The sequence below is a fragment of the Acomys minous genome (genome assembly GCF_964271855.1).
Source record: "Acomys minous genome assembly, chromosome: 20".
Classification (NCBI taxonomy): domain Eukaryota; kingdom Metazoa; phylum Chordata; class Mammalia; order Rodentia; family Muridae; genus Acomys; species Acomys minous.
In genome coordinates, this window is record NC_140502.1 from 6,589,664 (window position 1) to 6,597,862 (window position 8,199).

Here is an 8,199-nt window from a genome sequence, read left to right on the forward strand (position 1 = left end):
GCTTAGCAAGAACATTGCCTTTAGTAGACTGGGCATGCCTACAATGAATACCAAGTAGTAAAACGCATTAGTGTTAGAAAGACAGGCTATTCTGATAGGGAGAATTTCTCAGGGAAGGTTCATTCCATGTTCCCTATCTTTTTACTGGACTTTGTGTCAGCTTGATGTAAATCAACAAGAAGACCAGGTAGCAAGCTTTGTAGTGTCTGCACAAAGTACACTAAAATTCTGTTTCCATAATGTCTAAGATTTGGTAAAGAACTCCACTTTTCATCAACTTGTTTTAATTTATTCACACGTTTGGCATTATATAAAGTCCTAACTGACACGTGGTACCTCAGCTTCTGCATATAAAATAAGCTTATTGATATCTCAACATCTTAATATAATGTAGTTATGAATGGAGTAGGTAAAACTTGATATGAATTTTATTTCCTCAGATGGCGCCCTCTGCATGCAGTGCTGACTGTCGTCCTGGATTCCGAAAATTCAGGCAGGAGGGAATGTCAGCCTGCTGTTTTAATTGTATCCACTGCCCAGAAAATGAAATTTCTAATGGAACAAGTGACTGTATGCTGCTGTGATACACTTTACTTTGATAATCCTCTCAACCAACAAAAGGATGCTGAAGGGGTCTAAAAGGCAACTACGAAAATGAAATATACCTTTTTCTCCATTATCAGTCATAGGAATGCAAACAGTACAATGTCATAATAACAACAAGAAAAAACTCTTTTGCCTAGATGTACATTTTGATTCAATTTCTGTCACATCATATTTTCTCAAAGAAACAAAATCAAACTGCAATGTGAGCACATTCTGTATGAGATCTGTCCTTGTTATTAATTTCCTCTATAACTAAATGAATGGCAGATTCCAGTCACAAAGTTTTAATATGTGTATTTATTCTTTTTGCATGTATATAAGTGTCCCTAAAGATGTTTATGTACACTACATATGCACAGAATCGAACAGAGGACAGATATGGCACCAGAACTGACAAACTGTGTAATGGAGGTGCTAGAAACCAAGTCTGTATGCTTAGAAAATTTAGTGTAGAGATTAAAAATTACTTGTAAAATTATCAGAACCTGATGAATTTGAGACAGAATTTGTGTGAAATGTAGAGGCCCATTTTATTTTTCCTCCTTCTTTACTGTAATTTATTCTGATTACATCCTAATTGTATTCCCTCACCCATTTTCAAATGTCTGATGTGATTTCTTTCTAGGAAGGTGAGGATAATTGTTCACACATGATGTACAAAATATAAGGAGTCTTATGTCCAATATTTTATAAATAGCGCCCAATTAATAATTTCATGAAAGAATAGATTAGAATGGTTTTGTACTGAAAACAATTAGTCACAAACAGTAACATTTTATTGCAACCTACAAAGAAAGTTTAGTAAAATAATTATATATTTATGTTTGGCTAAATGGAAATGGACAATGAATAGGTTTCCCACATTTGCCTTTCATACTATGCAATGAAATTAAGTTCTTAAAACATATTTCTGGCCAATAACATGGCTCAACACTTAAATCATTTGCCTCTAAGACTTATAGCTGCAGTTCATCCACAGGACCCAGAGAGTAAGAGGAGGCAAAGAACTCTCCGAAATGGCTTCTGACATCTATGCACTCAAATCACATACATGATTATTAAACATACTGTAATAAAACTGTCTTAAATATAAAACTGAATAAGAACTAATGGTAGTTACTTCAATAAATAGAAAAATGTTAATATTATTTATGGGTGTGTGTGATGTGCGGGTATGTGTACATAAGGGCAGATGTAGGTGAGAGGCAACTAGTACCTCTACAATTAATTTACATGCAGTTGTGAAACACCTCACACAGGTTCTGGAAACTGAACTCAGGTTTTTTTTAAGAGGAGAACATTTGCCTGTCATGGTGGCACATGCCTTTAATCTCTGCACTCAGGAAGTAGAGGAAAATAGATATCTGTGAGTTCGAGGCCAGCCTGGTCTACAAAGCGAGGCCAGGGCAGTGAAGGCTACACAGAGAAAACTTGACTCGAAAAACAAAACAAAACAGAGAACAAAAAAAATCTAGATCATTTTTGTATGTGGGTTTTTGTTTTATTTTCCTATGCTTCTTATCAGTATATATATATATTTACCTCAGAGTATAGTCACAGAGTCTGGCTCTCAAGAGATTGAAATGAGGGAATTGGGTATGTGCTGGATGCTTCCCACGAAGGTGGAGACAAGATGAAGGGCTTTGTAGTGCTCAGTCTGTAGAAAGGTTTCTACCTTCAGTGATAGAGCTAGTGCTTCTCATGATCAAGACTCAGGAATTCTTTGTCAACACTGCCAGATTAGAACATAAATAAAGACATATTAATCATTCTTTTTATTTTCTACAGTTAAAAAAGTTTATATTACATTTATATACCAGTAAAATTTACTTCTCATATTGACATTCCTACTTCTTCCAAATGGTTACTGAATTTTTCAGCACATCTGCTACATTTATTTGGACACACTAATATAAATAATAAGAATTAATAAATAGAAGCATTGTTGTACAGCAATGTCCTTCAATTACATTATCAGCAATAAAATGGAAGTATTGCAAACCTTTTCCAACAGATTTATTGAAACATCTTGTTAAGAAACTGCTGAGGCTTCATTGACAAGTCTTACGTTTCTCAATCAGATATGGATCAGTGTGTGAAGTGCCCGGAGGACCAGTATGCCAACACAGGGCAAAATCATTGCATCCACAAAGCTGTGATCTTTCTAAGCTATGAAGACCCCTTGGGGATGGCTCTGGCCTTAATGGCCTTGGGCTTCTCTGCCCTCACAGCTCTGGTTCTTGGAGTATTTTTGAAGCACAATGACACAGCCATCGTGAAGGCCAATAACCGTGCTCTCAGCTACATCTTACTCATGTCACTCATGTTCTGTTTCCTCTGCTCCTTGATCTTCATTGGCCATCCAAACTCAGTCTCCTGCATCCTGCAGCAAATCACATTTGGAATTGTATTCACTGTGGCTATTTCCAGTGTGTTGGCCAAAACAATCACAGTGGTTCTGGCTTTCAAAGTCAAAGTTTCTGCAAGAAGGATGAGGTACATTCTGGTTTCAGGAACTCTTAACTACATCATTTCTCTCTGTACACTCATCCAAATTATTCTCTGTTACATTTGGCTAGGAGGTTCTCCTCCCTTTGTTGATATTGATGCAGACTCTGAGCATGGCCACATCATCATTGTCTGCCACAAGGGTTCTGTTATAGCATTTTACTGTGTCCTAGGATACTTAGGCTGCCTGGCCCTGGGAAGCTTCACTGTGGCTTTCTTGGCCAGGAACCTGCCTGACACATTCAATGAAGCCAAGTTCTTGACCTTCAGCATGCTGGTGTTTTGCACTGTTTAGATTACATTCCTCCCTGTCTACCATAGCACCAAGGGCAAGGTCATGGTGGCTGTGGTGATTTTCTCCATCATGGCTTCCAGTGCAGGCATGTGGGGATGCATCTTTGTTCCCAAGTGCTACATAATTTTATTAAGATCAGACAAAAATTCTCTTCCAAACATCAGGGAGAAATCATATTCCTAATGTCATATTTCATGAATACTTTGTGTTCAATTAATTTATTTACTCAATTTACATCCTGATTATAGACCCCATCCTTTCTCTCCTTCCAGTCCCACCCTCTTTCTCTCTCTCCAACCCCTCTCCCCTATGCCTCACATTAGTGGAGACCACCTTCCTATGCACCCCAGCTCTTCAAGTTGCACCAAGACATATCATGTCCTCTTCCCATGGGTCCTAGATAGATAGTCTGACAAGGAGGAAGTGGTCAAAAATCTGGTATCACAATATATATCAGCAACTCCCCCCCTACTTCTTACTAGAGGTCCCACATGAAACCTGAGCTGCCCATCATCTACGTCTGTGTAGGGGGCATAGGTCCAGTAATGCATGGTCCTTCGTTGCTGCCTCAGTCTCAGCAAGCCACTAAGTGCCTTGGTTAGCTGGCTCTTTTGGTCTTTTTGTGGAGCTTGTGCCACTTAAAAGTCTCTTTTTCCTTCCTCCCCACTGTTCTACAAGACGTCCTATTACCACTCAATGTTTGGATGTGAGTCTCAGCATTTGTTTTCAACGTGTGTTTAGCAGAGCGTCCCAGAGGACAACACAGTTAGGCTTCTGTATACAAGCATAGCAGAGTATCATTAATAATCTCAGCGGTTGGTTCTGTCCATGGACTGTGTCTTGGTTTGTGCCAGGTGTCTGACTGGTAAATGAATTCTAACTCAAAATACAAAGTTAGTATATAACCACCAAATATTAGGCTACAGTGCATGATCTGTCTCTTCTTAGAATGATGCTCACTGCTTCCTCTAATGATGATGCATAGCAGTATCATGGCTATTAGAGTTGTCTATGTTGTCCATATAATCTTGCACTGATATACTTATGTCACAATTTATAACAATTGGGGCATAGTGTACAGTGTAAATATTCTTTTGTTTTTTAGAATAAAAAACGTTCAAAATAAAATCAAACTTCTTTTAATATCTGGGTGAATGACTTTGATGCCAGTGGAATGGTGATTAAAAAATTTAGGAATTTTGTGGGAGAGTGAACTCTTGTTTGTGCCTGAAGGTAAAACAATTTTCCTCCTTAAGGGGGATGGTAAGGGAATCTTGATGTAATCCAAGGAAGTAGATGATTTAAACTTGGAAGAGTGATAGTTTGATAAACATAAAGCATACTAAAGAATAAGGATTTGTGTCTTATCTTTTGTATCTCTTGCTTTTTAATAAGGCCTGATTCACTGCTCAACCCTGAAAATTATGTTATTAACCCTATGATAGAATAGCTCAAAAGCATAAGATGTCCTCTTCTGGCTTATATGATTACCTGGACTCACTTGTGCATAAAACAAGACATGAACACACACACACACAAACACACAGAGACACACATGCACATACACACTGACATATATATATATATATATATATATATATATATACATATATATATATGTGTGTGTGTGTGTGTGTGTGTGTGTGTGTGTATGAATATGTATAATCTCTAAGAATATTATAGGAGGATACTTTAAACACTTTGCATAAGGATACTGCTTTTCAGGAAGATAAAAAATGGTGGTGCCAAACACTGCCTGATGGAGAGTAGGGACCCTTCTTGGATCTACAGACCACAAGACCTGAGGAGCTTTAGGTCAAATGGGTCCACAATGTCTGGACCACAGGTGTGTCTGACCTCATTTCCTCCAAGAAGCCAAAGGAGGACAGGATTCCAGTCCCCAGAATCTGAACCTGTACCTACTCTGGTGATCTGCAGTCATGCTCTATAGCATGGCCTTGGTATCTGAGACTGAAGGGTGGGTGGTGAAGTGCTGACCTCCAGATCTGCTTGCCCAGGGAAATCTCAGGAAATCAGGTGCACTTGACCTCAGACCTAGCCATAAGTCCACAGAAAGCCCCAGGTGCTGGTGATCACACAGTCACAAAATCCAAAGCCCAAAAGCAGCCGAGAGTGCCTACCACATCTGTATCCTTTCTCTCCCTCTATGACTGATGTTTAGAATAAACAATAGTATCAGAACCATTGGGTGCAGGGGGACTTGAGAGTGTGGATATGGGATAGACCTGATCTCAGATATCTCTGCTCATCTACAGAGGGACAATGGGCCCACAGGAGGGCCCATGTGGCTGTGGACATGCACTTCAGCTACAGCTTCATAGCCACACACTCAGCTTGAATCTTCTATGGAGCCCTGGTCTGAATGGAGCATGCAAAAGTCAAGCCAGCCATCCCATCAGACAGTTTCTTCTCAATTGGGCAGAACTTGTCTGGCCTGAAGAGATCCTGCAATTGCCTAGCTAGCCAACACAGTTCAGCAGGGCCTCCCATGCTCTAGTGAGAGTCTGAACATAGCCACCTGCAGCAACCCAGGGACCCATTCCTGCATGCTATGGTGGAGCCTGACCAGCTGCCACAATATAGCAGGATTGCCTGTGCACACCCAGATGGGAATGGACCAGCATGAAGGGATCTGTTGGAAGCCCAGCTAATTACCACAAGCCAGAAGGCAGTACATGCTCTCTCAAGCAGGAATCAACCTAGGCCCCATGGCCTGGATGGATCATGCAAAATGCTAGCCTTCCATTACAAGCCAGCAGGGGTTCCAGAACTCTAAGGTACATTGAGCCTTGGCTCCCAAAGACCCATTGGCTGAGGGTAGAAATTTCAAAGTCCAGCCAAAGACAAGACAATCAGTGTTTTCTAAACTATCTCAAACAGATCCTTAGGGTAGAGAGCAACAGCACCAGTCTCTTCTGAACCAGTGGGTAGTCCTGGGTGTGGAATAACATCCATTGGAGGTGCAATCAGGTCACCTGCGTGATCCAGGAAAGGACAAGAGAAACTATTTCTCAATGTCAGAAACATCAAGATGACTAAAGTCCAGTGTAAAAATATAAATAACAAAACCCAAAACAATATGGCATCTCCAGATAATAGCTATCTCAAAGAAATCAACTCTGACATCTCAAATACAATTGAAACACAAGAAAATGACCACCAATCCTTAGTAATGAAGATGATAATGGAGAAAATGAATAAAATACATAAATAAATGCAGGAAGATGCAGCCAAAAAGATTGAAGACCTTAAAGAAGCACATAGAGAGGCACTGGAAGAAGTTCAAGAAAGTGCAAACAATCCGATGAAGGAAATCAATAAATCAGTTCAAGATCCGAAGATGATAATGGAAACAATCATAAAAGCACAGACAGAAGAAAGGCAGGAACAAGAGAACTTAGATAAGAAAACAAGTAGCATAGAGGCAAGCTTCTCTAAGAGAATTCAGGAGATGGAGTAATGAATCTTGGACTAGAAAATTCAATTATAGAACTTGAAAGAGCTATCAACGAAAATCCATATCCTTACTAAGGCCACTAAATCAACTGAGAAAATCTCATAGGCACTCAAAGAAGCTTAAGCTGAAATCACAGGTCCTACATAGTCTGAATCAGATCATTTGCACATATAGCGTAGCTTTCAGGTTAATATGGGTTAAAATACCTGTGTGTATGTGTTTGTGTGTGTGTGTGAATAGGTATACATCTGATTCTTGTGCCTCCTCTTGGATGTTTATCCTTCTGTTATCTTGCCTTGTCCATCTTTTATGTGACATATTTTGTTTTGTGTTTTTATATTAATTTTATTAAAAATAACTCTGTGAGAAAACATAAATAAAAGCTTTTGATAGCTTTAAATAGATGTTAACAAATACTTCTTTATTAAAAAGAATTTATTTATCTTTTGCTTTTGAGTGAACAGAGTTTTGAATAGGTACGCAAATCCTCTAGACCTGAATTTATAAATGATTATAGGCTCTATATGGATACTTGGGATAGAACCCTAGATCCCTGTAAGGAGGTCTCTGCTCTTAACGACTGGGTCATCGCTCCATACCTCCTAGTGCATATTACCTCATATCCAGAATTACATTTTTAACTTTTATCTAATTTGACAAAACTTCAAATTATGTTAGTTTAGATATAAAAATATGAAACAATAGTCAGGAGGAGTGTCCCTCATCATTATGAGAATGGATAGACAAATAATGACCAAATAAGTTAATGAAAATAGAGGAACTGTGAAAGTTCCCTTAAATGTTTGCAGTGTGAGTTGCAACTGAGGGCTCCAGTGTGGTAAACAGGATACATCTATATCATTTGGCAAATGTAGGAATAATTTTTGCTATATCAAACCTCTTATGAATTATGTATGTATGCAAGTAAGCATAGAAGAAAGACTCTTGTCTGCCATGTTTAACTCGGAATATACAAGATATGATATCAAATTTAATGCCTTTTAACTGATGGGCAAATAAATAAGACATGTCATCCAAATTTGTGTGATTTTACCTTCATATGTACATAGTCATTTTTCTACTTGCAATGCATTCTTAGAATTTTGAAAGGCTAATTAAATATCTTATAACTTAAATATACACATTATTTTTAATTAAGTAATGTAAATGCAAAAAATTTACTATTTAATTCATAAATGACTGAAATCAAAAATCAAAGATAAAACTAAACAAATACAAGTACTAGGTCCATATTTTCTATACCTATTTGAATTCAGATAAAAATTACATGGTGGTCTCTCTATAAGTGATG

At 38.3% G+C, this 8,199-nt stretch overlaps 1 pseudogene across 1 annotated transcript; it reads left to right on the forward strand.

The window, feature by feature from the left end:
• Positions 1–440: 440 nt before the first annotated feature.
• On the forward strand, positions 441–3,592 carry LOC311590756 (vomeronasal type-2 receptor 116-like; annotated as a pseudogene). The gene is made up of 2 exons: positions 441–564; positions 2,688–3,592. The product of its transcript is annotated as a vomeronasal type-2 receptor 116-like (transcript).
• Positions 3,593–8,199: the final 4,607 nt, after the last annotated feature.